This window comes from Pseudophryne corroboree, chromosome 1, assembly GCF_028390025.1.
Source record: "Pseudophryne corroboree isolate aPseCor3 chromosome 1, aPseCor3.hap2, whole genome shotgun sequence".
Taxonomy (NCBI): Eukaryota; Metazoa; Chordata; class Amphibia; order Anura; family Myobatrachidae; genus Pseudophryne; species Pseudophryne corroboree.
In genome coordinates, this window is record NC_086444.1 from 608,462,918 (window position 1) to 608,482,777 (window position 19,860).

Below are 19,860 nucleotides of genomic sequence, written 5' to 3' on the forward strand. Positions count from 1 at the left end.
GGACTGAGCACATATTAATATCAGGTAGTCAGTGAATGCTAAGAAAAACAAGATACAATACCCAAAAAAGAGAAAGTTAGTTAGTCCGCATCATCCATTGTTGATGGTGAGCTCATTTGAAAACAGTCCGCAAAGTTCTGTGCAGCACTGACTTCCTTAGAAAAAATGTGGCTTCCCAGCATATGTGACCCGTATCTTCACTGGGTATAGAAGAGCAAAGTGGATTCCCTTAGCAAATAAGATATTGCTGATCAGTGAAAATTTGTTCTTCTTTGTAGCTACCATATAAGAGAAATCCTGGAATAGAAGCAACTTAGCATCCAGATAAAAGAGTGATGACGTCTTCCTATAGGCTTTCATAATACGTACTTTGTCCGCATAATTAAGGACTTTCAAAATCACCAGTCTAGGCCTGTCTCTGGTAGTTTGACTGTCAGAGCCAATTCTATGCACTCTATCAACCAAGATAGATTAAGAAGCAGACACACAGCCCAGTTCTCGGGGGGAAGCCACTGAGGCACCAATTACATGAGATCAGGCACCTTAACGGACTCGGGCAAGCGAATAAGATGGATGTTATATCTACGATTACTTTTCTCCAAGTCCTTCAGTTTATCCTGCATAGAGGCGACCAGTTTCTCATGCGCAGTATCAGTCGCACGTGCTTCAGATAACTCATAGTCCAGGTCCGACACCCTTTGCTCAGCTTCCATAAGACGATGATCATGCTGGTGAAGTTGAGTAAGGACAGAATCCAGAAAATCCTTTAATGGGGCTAGTTTCTGGTCTAACAATGAAGAATGATTGTCAGCTCACATGTTTGAAAAGTGTGTGTAGAATACAGCACGGTGGCATCCAAGGAATGGCTGTGGGCTGTCTCCAGATCTACAGGAAGGAGAGGATAGGGAATGAACCACAGGCAGCTCTTTACCTCTGCCTTTCCCTGTCTGGTTGGCTCTGGTGCCCCTGGCAGGTTTTGCCACAAATCTATCCATGTTAGTATTAACTGCAGGCAATAACTTCAGACAGCAGCACTAGTGGCAGAGTCCTAACATGATTAAAGGTCCACCTCTAAATATTAAGGGTGAGAACAAGAAGGAAAAAAAAGTGATCAGCAATGTAAATGCACTGTAACCCTCAAAACAGCCTCTGTGTGGATGCAGCCAGCCAGCCAGCAATCTAACATTTTGCTTATAGACTGTGAGGTCAGAGGGGATCAGTACAGAAAAGTTCCACTTGTCTGCCCTCCACCTTCTCCTAGGAGTGGGTGGAGAGATAGAAGGGAGAGAAGAGCTCACCTCCCAAATGAAGAATCGCTCCCAAGATAGTAGCCATAAAGTGCCTTGTATCACAGGGTTTGACTTCCATGCTGCTGGACCACCTGCCAATCAACAGCGCACTAATCCTGGGTTTCTGGGCTCCTGCATGCCTAGACAATATTTGAGATGGCTCCTGATATAATGGGGGAGATGTCCAGTAGCAGGAAACAGGGACAGCTGCAGGTCCCATTTAGCAAGATGGTGGCTGTGGCATGGGTACCGTGATTCCCTAACCCAGCAGCACGTAGTACAGTGTGCCCAGGGATCCGGTGGCACGGGAGAGGTGTAGCCGCTGCAGGTGGCTCTCTCCCTCAGTGCTGTGGGGAGACGGAGCTGAGCGGAAGTGTGAGGGCCGGCACAGGATGTCACAAGATTACAGCCATGGCTCTCACTGCCAAGGCACAGAGCTCACCAACGACACAGGCAGGGGTCCAGGAGCCAGTTCACTGGGAGATCACTCACTGGAACTCATCCTGGGCTGTAGAGGATGGTGGGGAGCTGGACCAGGTAAGATAGAGCCAGAAGAGCCTGATTTCCAGTGCCTCTGCCCAATATAATTCTTTTAATAATGAATTTCAAAAAAGTTTCTCGTTATTGGCACATAATACAAATGTATCCTGTTCTCTTTGGACATGTTTCTAAAAGATCAGATATATTTAAAAGAGCAAAAACCCTGAAATCCTATTTAGCACCGAGTCTGCTTCCTGTGTTGGAAAACATAGGGGATAATTTGCATTTGAAAAAAGCAGAAGGGTTTCACATGTGTGGAAAATGTAAGGTGTGTCCCCATGGGATCAAGGGAACAAAAGTTTTTAATGATCAAAATAATCCAGACATACAGTAGGGGTCTATTTGCTGAGTCTTGGATGGAGATAAAGTGGACGAAGATAATGTACCAGCCAATCACCTCCTACCTGCCATGTCACAGGCTGTGTTTGAAGAATGACAGTTAGGAGCTGATTGGCTGGTACTTTATCTAAATTAGTGAGTAGTAAATAGACCCCAAGGAGTTTACAATTAAGGGGTTAATTAACTGCAATACCACTCACCTTATATACTTATTAGACTGTGGGTTTGCCAAAAGGTATATAGGGAAGACTAAAAGAGTCCTTAAATTATGAATTTTAGTGTATTTAAGAAATATATTTAAAAAAGTGTCAAAAATCTCCGACACTTCAAACAGTGCCATGCAAGCAATCCCATCTCATTAAAATGTATAGGTTTGTAACATATACCAGTGGATAAACGTGGTGGGGATAGACTTAAGCTCAGCAGAAGAGAAACCTTCTGTATCATTACATTGAATACTTTATACACAAAAGGGTTAAATGAAGGGTATGAACTTACTCAATTTTTGTCTTAAATTTATGTCCGTGCTAGTGTTTTCTTTTGACTATGCATAACAATCTTTTTATATGATATTATTTTTGTTCTTAACATGTTATCGATTATTATAACGGTAGCAAATTGTATATGGTTTTAATATCAAAGAAAAAAGTTTTTTTTATCTTGAACATGGATGGGTATAATATATAACATGTTTGTTTTATCAGTAGGCACAATTCAGGTGCCGATCACTCACACTGACATGTGGTTAAACCAGTGAATAATTGGGAAATTATTAATTGGCATCTACAGGTGCCTTTGATCTTTAAAAGAGCTGAATGGGGAATGTCAAGCTAGGCCTTCTGATGAAGTCCCAGCAATGAAACGCATAGGGGTGTGGCTTGATGTGTAGGATGAACCCAGTCTGAGGATGTGCTGGAGAATCTATCAATTAAGGAATCATTCATTCATTGATTTAAAGGCGGTGATTGTAACGCCACCTCAGGTACGCATTCATTTGTCATCATGTGATGTTTTGTCATCATGTGATGTTTTAATAAAATGTTTAACTTTTAATGCACTATCGGTGCCTCCCACATTTTTCAAATTCTAAACATAATTTAGGGCCTGATTCTGAGGTTGGAGTAGAGCAAAAAAGAGCAAGTAACTCTGCTGCACTACATGTGGTGAAAATTTATAATGGGTATAGAGATTTAGATTTTCAAGGGATTTTTCCAAGCTCAAATCTAGAGTGTAGTGTAAAAATAAAGCTAATTCAAAAAAGATTGGGTGTGGGCGCTAGTGTGCTGGCTGAATAATGCTTGACGGGCAAATGTATACAACTATTAAATTATAAAAACATTGTCACAGGCTGCAGCTACTATATTTTGAGGAGCTGTACCTCAAAGAATAATTTTGCAAATATAGACAGACAGGAAGAGCGCTGTCCGCAACTATATTAATTAATTTGATAAAAGTTTAATACATATATTCTATAAAAAAACATGCTTTACATACATGAAATTAAAACATAGAATCGAAGTGACTGCAGCAAAATAAACCACAATGGGTTTAATATAGCCAAAGCTTTAAACATAACTAATTCCTCTTATTTGGTTACTGTTATATTCCAAGAACCATCAATTTGAATGTTTCTTTCTTTGTTGCAGCGTAAGCAGATGAAACAATTGTTATAATTAGCATCAATAGTGAAGGTCTATTGAAAATAAATGGAAAGTCACAATCCAACATGTTTGTTTAAGTCCGTGTAATTGAGGAAAAAGAGCTCTCTCCACATTAAACACCACTCCCGATATTCCAGCTTTTAACTATTTCTAACAACTAGCTTTAAGTTCCATATTTTAGGCACAATAATTAGAGATAGTTCCATGTTTTATTTTGTTAGAAGCAGCATAAATATACCGTACAAAATGTTGTCCTTATCCGGTGTAATGAGGGATTTTTCCACATATGCGGTGTACGGGAAATGAATATTATCTCGCTTTTTACTCAAAAGACCAGCGGAGGTCCCATAGATATATCAGCTGTTTAAAACTCTCTGAGCTGGAGTAGAACAATGTCTTTTTGTCCAATCAGGGAGCTGAACACCGGAAACTTTATACCTGTTAGTACGGCTGTCGCTTCTTTTCATAAAGCCACCAGGAGTCCCGTTAATTTACCCAGGTCTCGGACGCTGACTCTGGGAGGGACTGAGGGGCAGATTCATTAAGCTCAGTGAAGTGATAAATTGGAAGGTGATAAAGGACCAGCCAATCACCTCCTAACTGTCATTTTTCAAACCCAGCCTGTAACATGGTAGTTAGGATCTGATTGGCTTGTCCTTTATCACCTTTCACTTTATTACTTCACCAAGCTTAATAAATCTGCCCCTGAAGGTGGTTGCTGGAATTCACAAATGAAGCCAGTAGTCAGGTGTGCGGCTAACCAGTGTGTGCAGGCGTCACAAATAGGCAGTGCTTGATGCGTTTCTTAGCCACAGGAAAGGGGCTGTTTCTTCAAAAGTACCGCCTTTAGATATCCAACACTATTTAAACTCTCTTCAGTGTTCAATCAATTAATTAATCAATTGGTTTTGTAAAGAAAGCTTTGTCTGTAATTAACAAAAATTTTTAAACAGAACTTAAAATCAACATATACATATACAGACTTAAAATCAACATACTGTATAAATATATTTATTATTTTAAAAAGTGCATTGCCCGTCTGATATCTTTCAACCAGACTATCACCAATTTTCTTAGTAATAATAAAAATGACAACTGGAACCCACATACTGCACATGGTCCAATTTATAAATAATTCATATTACTATAAAACTAAAAAAAGGAATCATCATACAATAAATGTATATGCGCATCTAGAAATCTACATGAAAAGATGCACATACAAACATGGTTTATATATATGTAACATTAAACCGTTAAATTCTGTCCTCATAACTATTTTTCTATATTTTTATAGAAAACTAATAATAGCAAAAAATAAGAATACAAATATAAATAAATATAAAAATAAATATAAAAATACCACAGGGTTAAACATCTGTAGGCACATTGAGAATAAAAAGGTGAAATAACAACAATAGGACTCTATTGGCATATACTAAATATTCATGCAAGTATTGGGCTTATATGAGAGCCTATATCTATTATATCTCTATCCATATCTATAGTTGGTTTTCTTCTTAGAGCTCTTTCCCAGCTGGAGAAAGAGTACGTGGGACCCATAGAGATTCTAAATGTGTAGAAAGACCACTGGGAAAGCACTATAAATTATACATGAGTTTAGCACACTAGGGTGGACCCAAGGGGACCTATGGTGACCACCCCAGATATTGCATGTCTCCCTACAGTTAAACTCATTCTGTTTGGACTCTGTCTCAGATCACAGTACACACCTAGATTCTGACTGTTCTAGCAATGAACCATCACATGCCATGTTCACCAGCAGCTTGCACTCTATTCCTCATTAACCAATATCCTGCCATGCATTCAGCATTCATCTAATCCTGCAGTCTTCAGTCTTATCCAGTCTGTACAACCCAAGTCTAGTCTGCCTACTGTTAACCATTGACCTGCTGTGCCATCCTGCAGCTAACTCTGGGTTGATTACAGGTGAAACTCAGAAAATTAGAATATTGTGCAAAAGTTCATTTATTTCAGTAATTCAACTTAAAAAGTGAAACTAATATATTATGTAGAATCATTATATGCACAGTGAGATATTTCAAGCCTTAATTTGTTATAATTTTGATGATTGTGGCTTACAGTTTAAGAAAACCCCAAATCCAAAATCTCAGAAAATTAGACTATTACATAAAATCAATAAAAAAAAGGATTCTAAATACAGAAATGTCGGTCCTCTGAAAAGTATAATCATGCATATGTACTCAGCACTTTGTTTGGGCCCCTTTTGCATGAATTACTGCCTCAATGCGGCGTGGTATGGATTCTATCAGCCTGCTGCACTGCTGAGGTGTTATGGAAGACCAGGATGCTTCAATAGCGGCCTTCAGCTCTTCTGAATTGTTCGGTCTCATGTCTCTCATCTTGGGGTTATCTTAAGCTGTAATCATCAAAATTATAACAAATAAAGACTTGAAATATCTCACTTTGCATGTAATGAGTCTGTATAATATATTAGTTTCACCTTTTAAGTTGAATTGCTGAAATAAATGAACTCTTGCACCATATTTAAATTTTCTGAGTTTCACCTGTACCTAGTGGATCCCGGCTTATTTTGAACTTGGCTCAGGCCAAGGGCGTAGCTACCATAAGTGCAGACAGTGCAGCTGCTATGGGGCACAGAGCTGAGAGGGGCCCACCTTCCCTGTCAAAGTTACATGTGTTATATAACTTTTTCACCATTGGGTAGTACATACTGTAGGGGTCCTTTCAAACCTTTTCCTTGGGGCCTGCAATATATCTAGGTATGCAAAAAACAAAAAAGAGAAGCATTGTCCTTGAAAGTATCAAGCAATAAAAATTCTTATTTATTTTTTGTTTAAAAACAATATAAATTTCCTAATCACAATAATATAAAAACATACACAATAAAAATCACACTTTATAGAGCCAATAAAGAGTCTGCAAACCTAACACTGAAAGTGAGTCAATTTGTATCAATTTGATAAGAAGGAAAAACAGATGAATATCCATGTAACTAATTTCTTCTTTGTTACTAAATAGCAGCAATACTGTGACACACTTTTAAGATATTATAGTTCCACACAGTGAAATTGCACAGTCCTCAGTTGATGTTCATTATGCATTTATAGCTGGAAAACGGCATCCCGTTATATTATTATTATTATTATTATTATTATTATTATTATTATTATTATTATAATTATAATAATTATTATAAGAATCAGTTTATTTCACAGACTCCGCATTTAGGATGAATGATTATTCCAAATTATTAGTTATAGGCAGTATGATAGCCACTCACTGAATAGCTGGAGCGAGCTACTCGTCAGGTACAAAAGCATCGCCGCTGTGCAATGCTTTTGTACCTGCATGGGGGGGGGGGGGGGGCAGAGACAGACATGCAGGGCGGACTAGTCCTGTGCTGGGCCTCCCCCCACATGTCTGTGACACTGATCGTAGATGTACTAAATTTAGCACTTCTACGATCAGCTCTGAATTAGGCCCAAAGTACATTGTAGTGCATTCAAAATCGGATGTAGTTCAAATAGCTTACCCCACTTAGTCCAAATCGCATAGCACACATTGTATAGGTTCAAATTGCACATAGCACAAATAGCACCTTGTGTGGGAATAATAAGGAGAATGCATTTGCAATAAAAAAATAAACATTTTAAATAAATACTATCTGAGAATGATTTAGAAGCTTTTTCCATTAGATGCAGTTGGCATGTTGTACTTAATTGTCCACAATAAAGAACTAGTCAGAAAAGTAAGATCCTAAGGAATTCATTACACATAGTCTATTAGAAGCACTCAGTGTGATTTCTGTTTCGACACTGGATAGTATACCGGACTGAAAAAATAACAAAGAAATGATACATTATGTACTGAAAATACTGTTCAGCTATTGATTTCTTCCTGTGAGTCACTGTTGAGTCTCTCTATACAGCTCCATTCTCGTGTAGCATATCCTTTATGATTATATCCTGATTCACTCTTCATGCTCATTCTCTAAGCACAGTACAGTTTTTAGAATGTACAGTGTAAAAGGGACTGAAAAAATGACTTTGCATTTAACTCATACTTGCCCACTCTCCCGGAATGGCCCGGAGACATAGGTGTTTCTATAATGGGGGCAGTCTGTGCAGTGCACAAGGGCCCCTAGGTTTGGGGGAGCTCACACCATACACACTGCACCCATATAGTATACTTACCCCTCTGGAGTCCTGCAGCAGCAGCGGCCCTGCAGTGTGGAAACAAATCACTTAGATGCAGCAGCCATTTCTGAGTGATTTGTACATGTGCACTGAAAATGTCCCTGGGAACAAGATGCGGGTGCCATGTTCCTGGATATCTGCACATGTGCAGTAGACTCTGGCATTATACAGGAGTCTACTAGCTGCCGGAGAGGAGAGGACCCGCAACAGAGGCTGCACACGGGTCCCCTCTTCTCTTAAAATGCCCCTGCTAGGAGACTCCCGAATATGCATCGTGGCCCTACCCCTGTTATGTAATGCCAAGATTACATGCATTGCTAGGCCAGGATGATGTGAATCGCATTATCAGAACCCAGGACCTCCCACTTTGGACAGTGAGGGGTGGGGGTTTGGTAGGATATGAAGGGAGATGCGGGGTGGGGGTTGCAGGCTGAAATAATGACTGCATTTAATTCATACTTGCCCACTCTTCCATGGGGTGGGAGTGCTACCCTATTTTCGGGAGTCTCCTGTCCATTCTGGGAGAGTAGACAAGTATGAGTTGAATGCAAAGTCATTATTTCAGCCCGGCACTCCCCCACACCTCATCGCATCTCCTACCGACCCCCACCTCTTGCTGTTCAAAGTGGGAGGTTTAGGGTTTTCGAAGACGCAATTCGCATCATCCAGTCCCTGTCCTCTGCTTATCAATGCCAATAATATTGGTATTACATTATGGGGATGGGGCTTTGATGATGCGTTCATGTAGTCCCACCCACGGTCCCATGTAGTCCATCATTGCCACGTCCCCCCCTGCTGTACCATGCCCCTGCTGCTCTGACCTGGCTGCCCCATTCCGGAGGGGGCAGCCAGAATGTCGGTAAGTATGATTTAACTGTACAGTTGATATTAGTGAGTTCTTGTTATCAGTGCAATTTTTCAGCAGGAACTCAGGGGGTCATTCCGAGTTGATAGTTCGCTAGTAACTTTTTGCTGTGCTGCGAACGGATAGTCGCCGCCTACAGGGGAGTGTATTTTCGCTTTGCAAGTGTGTGAACGCCTGTGCAGCCGACGGCACAAAAAAGTTTTTTGCCGTTTCTGAGTAGCTCTGAACTTACTCAGCCAATGAGATCACTTCAGTCTTTTTTGGTCTAGGAATTGACATCTGACACCTGCCCTGCAAATGCTTGGACACGCCTGCGTTTTTCCAACCACTTTCCAGAAAACGGTCAGTTGCCACCCATGAACGCCCTCTTTCTGTCAATCACCTTGCGATCGACTGTGTGAATGGATTCTTCCTTAAATCCATCACCTAGCACCGATCCTCTTTGTACCCGTATGCGGTGCATACGCATGTGCAGTTTTGCCAAGTTTTAACCTGATCGCAGTGCTGCAAAAAGTTGCTAGCAAGCATTCAACTCGGAATGACCCCCTCAGTTCCTGAACCTCTCATTAAATATGACATAATCAGGGTTCCTGAGTTCCTGAACCTCTTCTGGTCCAAAATGTATTTTCCATAAGATAAGTTTTATTTTAAAGTCCCTTTCGAATGCCTTCTTTTCTTTTCTATCCATCTATTATCTCTGTCTATTTATCTAAAACTTTTATAGTAGCTCCACCCCCAGACCCGTAGTTCCTGAACCTATTTTTCCAGAAAAAATAGTTCTGCTTATTATAGACAGTATATTCCAATATCAGGTGGGGTAATAAATGCAGGGATAATTTGGCCCAATGTGTGGCTATGGCAGGGGTTTAAACATGCATCTAGTACACATAGAACAATTATTTGTATAGTGCTTCTATGGAAATTCCTCCCAAGAAACCACAAATTGGGACACAAGTGCTAATTGTGGGATGACCCACTGAAATCATGACTTTTAAAATCAGAACATTTGGGAGGTATATTTTTAAACCCTTGTTAATGAATAGTGAAACATGTAAATCATACTCTACCCTCCCAGAAGCTGCAGGAGACTCCCAATTTTTCAGGTAGACCCCTGCAGCCCCAGAAGGGTAAGTAGCTCTCCTGTAATTGTGGTGATGTTGTGAAGGGGTGGGGCTAAAAGAGACATTTAGCCCTCTCTTCCTGCAGACTCTCAAATTGCGGGCATTTTCTCATCCTGGAGGCGGAGACATGACAATCCAAACCCGCCCCCCCCCCCCCCCCCCCCCTGAAGTGGTCTGCAGTGGAGAGAAGATAAAAAAAGGTAATTATGATGTAAATCATACTGTATGTAGGGGGGATGGGGAAGGGCTGGATTAAAGGTGAGGCAGACAGGGCAGTTGCCCAGGGCCCCTCTATACATTCAGGGCCCCAACACTACATCAAACATTGCTTCAACCCGGCCCACTGTGCACCCTTCCTGGCTGACTCCTTGCAGAATCACTGTTAGTGATGGATGAGTTTTATATTTGAGTTGGAGGCAGCTTTGTCTCAGGTGGTCATTCTGAGTTGATCGCAGCCAGCAACTTTTAGCTGCTGCTGCGATCAATAGTCCACGCCTATGGGGGAGTGTATTTTAGCTTAGCAGGGCTGCGATCGCTTGTACAGCCCTGCTAAGCTAAAAAAAATTAAAGCAGAAGTAGACTAGGGCTGGACATACTTACCCTGTGCGATGGATCCAGCGATGATGGGCCCGGCTTTGACATCACTCCTCCGCCCTCTGTTGTCCTGGACACGCTTGTGTTTTACTCACCACTTCCCGAAAACGCTCTCCAACAGTCCGGATCCGCCCATCCACGCCTCCTTCCTGTCAATCTTCTTAGCGGTCGCCGCTGCGACCGCTTCCGTCGGTAGTCACGATGTAACCCTGTGACCCCTGTCGCTGGGCAACGTCGCGCACTGCGCCTGCTGCGCATGCACATTCCGCACCCGTTCGCACCACAGCGAAAAACCGCTGTGTGCGAACGGGTCGGAATCACCCCCTCTGTCTCTACAGTGAGTAGAAACTTTATGTTCTGGGAGGCAAATTTACTAAGCTCCCGTGTTTCAGCCGATTCTGTCCAAGATCAAATTTGGCTGATATCGGCTATTTTAGTGTGTAACTCATTGAAGTCATACCTGGTATTTTACTAAGTTTCCATGTTTCTATCATTTCTGTTTTCTGATGTCGATGTCATTCATAATCCAGATCATCAGTGCTTTAGGGAGTTTTGTGAAACACTGCTGAACATGAAGGCGTGAAGCCCGGCTGGATCAGTGAGAGCCGTGCAGGACTTCATTGTGTTAAGTACTGAAAAAGTTAACATTTTACAAAAAAACTGCGTGAGGTCCCCCTGCTAAGCATAACCAGCCTCGGGCTCTTTTTAACTGGTCCTGTTTCTTAAAATACCATTGGAAAATTGCATAGGGGTTCCCCAGTGTTTTTAGGAACCAGCACCAGGGTCCTGGTTCCAAAAATAAGGGAGGAAAAGGACATAGGGGTCCCCTGTATTTTTTAAATCAGCAACGGGCTCTACTATTTAAGATTATGCCACAGCCAGGGGTCCCTGCGGCTGTGGCATTAATCCACAACTAGTCATCACTGGAAGTGGTTCCCTGAGGCAATGGGGACCCCCCAGTAAAAGGGCCCCCCCTCCAGGCACACAAGGGCCAGGGCTGAAACCCGAGGCTGTCCCCGGCAATCCTGGGCTGTGAATGCTGGGCTGATAGCCATTGTGTAAAAATAAGAGCAAATATTGTATTTGACAGTGGAACTACAGGTCCCAGCAAGCTTCTCCTGCATGCTGGTACTTGGAGAACCACAAGGACCAGCATGCGGGGCATTAAAGGACCAGCTGGTACCTCTAGTTCTACTGTAAAATAAATATTCCAATAAGGACACCATGAAAGTATAACTTTTTAAAGCCTACTTACACATACAGAGCCGGCCCTAACCAATATGATGCCCTAGGCAAGATTTTGGCTGGTGCCCCCTAGCAACACCGCTAGTTCCGCCTCTGACCCTGCACCCCTTTCCCAGCACCATCACTCCCCACCCATAGCAGTCCTTTTTTTTGTTTGTTTTCCTACCACCTGTAATTTAAATAAGAACAGTGTGCACATTCGGCGCACAGCCCAAAAAGATATGTATTTTTGCTGGCAAGGGGTACCCCCAATTCAACTTATGCCTCACAGTAGTGCAACTTTATTTACAATTTATAATGCGATAGTGTCCCTTATTCACATTAAGTCACACAGTAGTCACATAACATCATACTGAATTGCTCTTTAGTCACATTACACCACACCATATTGCTCTTTATTCTCATTACACCACACAGTAGTGCCCTTTCTATACGTTACACCACACAGTAGAGCACCTTACACACATAATGCCACACATTGATAATACCCTTATACACATGATACACATAATGTCCCTTACACATATGCTACACATTATTTGTGCCCTTATACATATAATGACACACATAGTGCCCCTTACACATATGTTACACATTATTAATGCCCTTATACACATAATGACACATATAGTTCCTGGCGTGAGTCAACTGGCAGCTCTGCTAACGTTGTGTGCCTATTTTTTATGAAAATGCATCTTACTTGCATTGCTATGTGGCTAGGATGCACAAGCAGCTTCTGCTGATTAAAATGATATGCAGCATGCCTATATACTGTGTGAGACTGTGGCTGTATCTGCATACGAAATGCTACACACAGAATATAGGCATGCCACATATCATTTTAATCAGCAGAAACTGCTTATGCTCCTAGGCATACCATATGCCCTAGGCAATTGCCTAGTTTGCCTATGTCTAGGGCCAGCTCTGTACACATAGACATCCATGGTTTGAATTGCTGCCGTCAGGCACCATCTAGTGATGGCCATGAAAATGACAATTGAGTTCCCCTCAATCTGTCCTTTGTGGCTAATGGGCGCATGAACAGCAGAAAAATTTAATTGCTGCAGTTGGGCACCAGCTATTGTTGGCCTCAATAAAAATAATTGAATTCCCCCCAATGATTTTATATATATTTTATTACATATTTAAATCGGACAATGTAACACAATATCACCACTGTATCCTTTGGCGGTGTTAGTCAGTGTAAACCACTCTCAAGAGTCCACCACACACAGTTTTTTCCAGGAGAGGGATTTCTTTAGGTCCTTCGGTACACTCAAAAACAAAACAAAGAAGAAAGCCACATACTGTATAACACCTTCATTAGTTTCACAATCAAGGTCAAATATTGTACTTAGGGGTGTAAAATTATCACTGAGGGGTCTATCTAATTAGCCCCGATAAGAAGCTGGCGCGTGCCTGGCTTTACAGGGACTTGTTTCATCTGCCTCCGGCAGGCGAAGCATGTCCCCGATAGCAGCCCCGTTTTCACCTGTAAATGGGTCTGTTTCTACAGAAAATACACCTGTGTTTTTGGGTGAAAAATATGTTTTTTCCAGGTGAAAAGAGCATCAATGAAGCATCGGGAAATATCGCCGAAGCTTCATCGGCGGGAATTGAATCACCCCCTTAGCCTCCTACCAGAAATGATGGTCCACAATTAATGTTGACAATATCGAATTCATGGGAGCAGGTGAAATCCTGTTATGAAATCTTTGTTGAGCCCCGATGGAAATAATGTTTTATACCTATAAAATAACGTAAATAAAATAAAACTTTTAGCAAAAACAGAAATGAAATTTTTTTTATAGGTGTAAACCATTAATTCAATATGGGCTCAACAAAGATTTCGAGCTAAAATGGTTTTTATGATATTTTATAACTGTATACTATTTTAGCATTTCATTATACCTTTAAAAGTCTCATATTAAGCACTTTACGGAAATTGAATAGTTTAGATAATATATAAACGGTTAAACCGGCGAAATTTTAAAAATATTTAGATTACTGGTCTACTCCAATATGAACGTTTTTACTAGAGATGTGCGGCGGGCACTTATCGAGTTTTGTGTTTTGGTTGTGGATCTGGATCCTCGCTCGTGTTTTGGATCTGGATTGGTTTTGCCAAAACCACGCCTTCGGGTTTTGGTTTTGGCTCTGCATGGTTTTTGAAAAAAACACAAGAACAGCTAAAATCACAGAATTTGGGGGTAATTTTGACCCTATGGTATTATTAACCTCAATAACATTAATTTCCACTCATTTCCAGTCTATTCTGAACACCTCACACTATTGTTTTTAGGCCAAAAGGTTGCACCGAGGTTGCTGGATGACAAAGCTAAGCAACAGTGTGCGGTACAAACACCTGGTCCATCTAGGAGTGGCACTGCAGTGTCAGACAGGATGGCAGTTTTAAAAACTTGGCCCCAAAGAGCACATAATGCAAAGAAAAAAAAGAGGTGCAATGAGTTAGCCGGATGACTAAACTAAGCGACACCGTAGTGTCAAGAAGGATGGCAGTTTTAAAAACTAGGCTCCAAAGAGCACATAGGCCCTCATTCCAAGTTGATCGCTCAGTGCTGTTTTTCGCAGCATAGCGATCAGGCTAAAAACTGGCTGCTCTGCGCATGCGTATGGGCCGCAGGGCGCACGCGCCAAGTAAATTCACCCAAAACTAAGCAATTTTACACAGGGGCGTGCAACGCTTTTCAGTCGCTCTGCTGATCGGTGTGTGATTGACAGGAAGTGGGTGTTTCTGGGTGGAAACTGACCATTTTCCGGGAGTGTGCTAAAAAACGCAGGCGTGTCTGGCTAAAATGTAGGAGTGGCTGGGGAAACGGGGGAGTGGCTGGCCGAATGCAGGGCGTGTTTGTGACGTCAAAGCAGGAACTAAACGGACTGAGGTGATCGCAATGTAGGAGTAGGTCTGGAGCTACTCAGAAACTGCAGGAAAAGATTTTCGAGCAGTTCTGCTAATCTTTCGTTCACTATTCTGCTAAGCTAAGATACACTCCCTTAGGGCGGCGGCCTAGCGTTTGCATTGCTGCTAAAAGCAGCTAGTGAGCAATCAACTCGGAATGAGGGCCATAATGCAAAGAAAAAAAAGAGGCGTACCAAGGTAGCTAGATGACTAAGCTAAGTGACTCAAGTGGGTGGCACAAACACCTGGCCCATCTAGGTGTGGCACCGTAGTGTCAGACAGGATGGCAGTTTTAAAAACTAGGCCCAAAGATCACATCATGCAAAGAAAAAGAAGAGGTGCAACGAGGTAGCTGGATGACTAAGCTAAGCAGCACAAGTGGGCGGCACAAACACCTGGCCCATCTAGGAGTGGCACTGCAGTGTCAGACAGGATGGCAGTTTTAAAAACTATGCCCCAAAGAGCACATCATGCAAAGAAAAAAAAGAGGTGCAACGAGGTAGCTGGATGACTAAGCTAAGCGACACAAGTGGGAGGCACAAACACCTGACCCATCTAGGAGTGGCACTGCAGTGTCAGACAGGATGGCAGTTTTAAAAACTAGGCCCCAAACAGCACATACTTGACAATGCACTTTAATTAAATTTAATTGTCAGTTGACAATGACTTCTGATGAATGCGCTGCTGTTGACGTATAAGGGAGGATGATATTAGGTGGTTAACGTCCTTACCCCTACTTATTACGGATTGTTAAAGGCAACACACTGCTTGACACCTGTTGTCCGGATTTGTGGAGAAATAATTCCACACCGAAGAGGTGGCTTTTTTGGTATTTTGCCCAGGCATGACAATGGGCTTTCTCATCCCACGGACAACTGTCTCCACTGGTGTCTTATTTAAACAAACCACAGCACCCTCAGAATCCTCATCATCAACTTCCTCTGCAGCGCCAGCTTCACCCATATCCTCCTCATCCTCTCATCCTGGTTTACTTCTACAGTGACATCCTCAATCTCAATATCAGTAACTGGACTGGCAGTGCTCCTCCCAGCACTTGCAGGGGGTGTGCAAATGGTGGTAGGAGCCTCCTCTTCCCATACAGTGTTGTGAAGGTCAGGCCTAGACATTGCAACTGCAGATAGTGCCAGCACCTCTGTATTTTCACAACACCCCTGTAATTTTACAGCATACAATACAGGGCCAGTGTGCATTGATTTTCACTGCACCCTAGAATAATTACAGCATACAAGACAGGGTCAGTGTACATTGATTTTCACTACACCCTAGAATTATTACAGCATACAATACAGGGCCATTGTACATTGATTTTCACTGCAATCTAGAATTATTACAGCATACAAGACAGGGCCAGTGTACATTGATTTTCACTGCATCCTAGAATAATTACAGCATACAAGACAGGGCCACTGTACATTGATTTTCACTGCACCCTAGAATTATTACAGCATACAAGACAGGCCAGTGTACACTGATTTTCACTGCAACCCTTAATTTTTATAGCATACAGGGCCATTGTAATGTTATTTGAAGAGCAACAGCCCTATAATCGACAGCATACAACAGTGTGCTTTTAATTTTTAACAACTGCACCCCTGAATTTTTATAGCATACAGGGCCAGTATAATGTTATTTGAACAGCAACACCACAAAATTTTATAGCATACAGCAGTGTGCTTTTAATGTATAACAACTGCACCTCTGACTTTTTACAACATACAGGACCAGCAGCACCCATATATTTTACAGCATACAGAAGTGTGCTTTTAATGCTTAACAACTACACCTCTGACTTTTTACAACATACAGGGCAAGCAGCACCCCTATATTCTACAGCATACAGCAGTGTGCTTTTCATTTTTAACAACTATGCCTCTGAATTTTTACAACATACAAGGCCAGTGTAATGTTATTTGAACAGCAGCAGCACCCCTATATTTTACAACATACAGCAGTGTGCTTTTAATTTTTAACAACTGTGCCTCTGAATTTTTACAACATACAGGGCTAGCAGCACCCCTATATTTTAAGCATACAGCAGTGTGCTTTTAATGTTAAACAACTGCACCTCTGACTTTTTACAACATACAGGGCCAGCAGCACCCCTATATTTTACAGCATACAGCAGTGTGCTTTTAATGTTTAACAACTGCACCTCTGACTTTTTGCAACATACAGGGCCAGCAGCATCCCTATATTTTACAGTATACAGGAGGACAGTGCCCTTGCACCCTGTACAACACAGTAACAGCCAGGACAACAACACCCATGTACAGCTGCAGCACATGAAACACCAGTGACAGCCACGACAGCACCCCTAACATAGCACAGGTACACCACAGTGACTGCAGCAGCACCCCTACAGAGCACAGATTAACCCCACATGACACCACCACCCACAGAGAGAGACAGAGGTCTGTCTCCCTTACTCTCCAAGTCTGGAGTGAAAATGGCGGCAATGCGCGGCTGTTTATATGGGATCCAAATCCCATGAGAATCTGACAGCAGGATGATGACGTTTTGCCTTTTCTGGTTTCCGAGTCTGGTGGGAAGTCCCGAGCCGGACCTGGATCCGGGCTTGGAGCATGAAGTAGTCATCTCTAGTTTTTACATGTATAAAAAAGGGGGGTTTAGCATTCTGAGTGCAAAAAAAAATTATAAGTGTGCGCCCAATCAGATTGCCAAAAGACTAGGTTAAATGATATATGAAATGCTAAAGACAAGACAATAGAACAATGGCAATACATAGGAAAATTCTAACCTTTAAGTCCACTGATTCACTGATAGTAAGTCCTCTTCTAATCCACATTTTTCTTCCAGAGGCAGTCCATATAAACAAAATAAAATAACAAAAATGTGCAGTACTGTCTTGGGTGAGTATTCTTTTTCAATTCTAATAGTGTTCAAGAGACCAGATACACATCAATAAAATCTGGTGTACCAGAACTTACTTAATGGAGTGGGTCTGCCAGGTATATAAAGGTTTCTTTGAAACAGAGAAGGATGACCAACAATACAGAATTAGGGGGATGAGAGTTAAACAGCGGCATACTCAACACTCACAGATAATGTGGTTGGGATCCTCATATAAAGGTTTCTTTCACTTGTCCATTAGGGATTTCTTTCACTTGTCTGTATAAATCTTCTTATAGGTAATTTGTACTTCCAATTTGCATATATGAAAAGGCAAAACAAAATGAGATACCAATGTGTAGTCTAGTTTAAACTCGATAAACACTACTGTGTGGGGGTATCTTGGTGGTGGTTGCCCAATCGCAATTCTCAGACATAGACTGACCTAAAACTCACTTTTATATGAGTGTAAGCATGCACATCAAGGTTTCTTTATATGTATCAACACTGAAGGGTCACCAGAGTGATATAAGCCAATGCATACCAAAGACTCACAGTTGTGACAAAGGAGATTCTCACAAAATGGTTTCTTTATCCACGTTAAAAAAAGCATATACACAATACAGATAAAAGCTAAAAAGTTATGAAAACAACACAATTAAAAAAGTATAAAAGCTCAGAGATTCTCAGTTATTCCTGCACAATAATGAAGGCAGATGAAAAAACAGTTCACATTAAAGTTGCAGGTCTGGACTGCAGCCTCATTACATGAAAAGTACCTTTTATAACAAAGTGTCCAGAGTCACAGGAAAGTCCCATACAAGTCCATGGTCTCCACACTTATGCGTTTCGGTCCTCCTGGGACCTTTTTCAATTACTGTGACACTGACGGTCAGACCGCAGTATATTATTTCCTACTCATAAACGTATTGTGCGACGCTGTCAGTGAAGTCAACTGCAGTGTGTAATTATTATTATATACATTTCTGACTCATTTGTGCGATGCTGTTGATAAAGTCAACCGCAGTGTGTAATTATTTATTATATACATTTCTGACTCATTTCTGCGATGCTGCCAGTGAAGTCAACTGCAGTGTGTAATTATTATATATATTTCTGACTAATTTGTGTGACGCTGTCGGTGAAGGTCAACCCCACTTTGTGTCAATAGAAATGGAGGCTACTACTAGTGCTGAAGCTACTAGTCATGATATTGACAATGCAAGTCCAACAACATCATCAGCTAAGGCAGATGCCCAGGGACATAGAGGGCTTATGTCAGGGTATGTAAAATCATTTAATTTTAGAGTGGTAAAGAAAAAAAATCAAAAGAAAAGTTAGCTGCAGAGGCACTAAGACAAACTGCACATTCAGAATCAGAACCATCAGACATTATTGAGGAACGTTTAGGGGTGTACACGTCAGCTGAAATTTCTCACACTGTCCTCATAGAGAAGCTTATTTCACCTCTTTCCACCATTTCTGGACCATCTGCACATGTGAGGAGCAGTACAAGTAAAGATGGTGATGACTCTGATGAGGAGGGTGGTGAATCTGATGAGGAGGACATAATACAACTTGAGGATTCGTGTGTGGAAGTCGACAGGATGAGGGGGATATGTGTGTACAATCTGACAGTGAGGATGTTGATGTTGTTTGTGTAAGTCAGTGACCGGTAGCTGCAGTTGTGGACTGTGATAAAAAGAAAGCCATTGCAATGCCTGGGCAAAACACCAAAAAAGCCACTTCTTGGGTGTGGGATTATTTTATCCCCAATCCTGACAATGTTTATGAAAGCATCTGCTTCATTTGTGAGGCCAAATCTAGTAGAGGTAGGAACTAGAGATGTGCGCTGGGCCATTTTTGCCGGATCTGGATTTGGTTCTAATTCATCAGCCAGATTTGGATTTTTTTTCAAAAATGTAAAAAAAAAAATGCTAAAATCACTTAATTTGAGTTTGTTTTTTTGTATCTAAAATATTATTAAACTTAATAACATTAATTTCCAGTAATTTCCACTCAATTTTGAACACCGAATAGCTCACAATATTGTTTTCACCAATATTGGCCAAAGGCTGGCTAAAGTGCGGTATACAGTGTGGGTTGGATACAGTGGTGGTCAGATACAGAGTGGGTTGAATACAGTGTGGGATACAGAACAGGATGGATACAGACTGGGTTGGATACAGTGCTGGTTGGATACTGTGTTGGTT